Source organism: Penaeus monodon, chromosome 23 (genome assembly GCF_015228065.2).
Source record: "Penaeus monodon isolate SGIC_2016 chromosome 23, NSTDA_Pmon_1, whole genome shotgun sequence".
NCBI classification, from domain to species: Eukaryota; Metazoa; Arthropoda; class Malacostraca; order Decapoda; family Penaeidae; genus Penaeus; species Penaeus monodon.
Genome location: NC_051408.1, coordinates 2,081,200 through 2,081,823, shown reverse-complemented (window position 1 = coordinate 2,081,823; position 624 = coordinate 2,081,200). Strand labels below are relative to the sequence as shown.

Here is a 624-nt window from a genome sequence, read left to right as displayed (position 1 = left end):
TCCCAACAATTTCAGGTCTTAAATTTTTGCATAGTGCCATCAGTATTCATATTTATCAGTACTTATTCTGGATCCTCACAGAATCAAATAATTTAATTAAATACTTATTAAAGCACAGTAATTAATGTTTAAGTGGTTTATTGCATCTAATGCTTTAGCATGAAGTGAATAACTATCATTATTTTTCTTTTACCTCCAGGCTCCATTAGCCCCAGTAATTCCAGTATCTCAAGTTTAGTTAGTTTTAGACATTTAGCTTCTAGTAATTCTGGCAGTACAATACATACACTGCATATACTGTAAATATAAGCTATTGCACATTTATTGACGTCGCATGGATATGATGGTACTTTATATTACATGTAACAAACCTAATAACACATGAAACTGCTTTATTGTTTAAAGCTTCTTAATTACTTGTTTTTCACATAATTTTTAGGTTCAAACAGCATTGATTATCACATTGTGTTAAAAGCAGTTAGCTCAAGTTCAACTTATACCTGTAGCTTAAACTCAATATATTCTTGTAGTGTAACACCTCTAAGGCATATTCCAGAACTTCAAGCAAGAACATCATACAAAATTGCTTCACATTTGTATCTAAAATCACACTGAAACACACAG

At 30.8% G+C, this 624-nt stretch overlaps 1 protein-coding gene across 1 annotated transcript in view; it reads left to right on the top strand.

Moving 5' to 3' along the window:
• The window catches only part of LOC119587668 (uncharacterized protein DDB_G0271670-like), a 50,430-nt gene that overhangs the window by 48,696 nt on the left and 1,110 nt on the right, over nt 1-624 (top strand). The window lies entirely within an intron of this gene.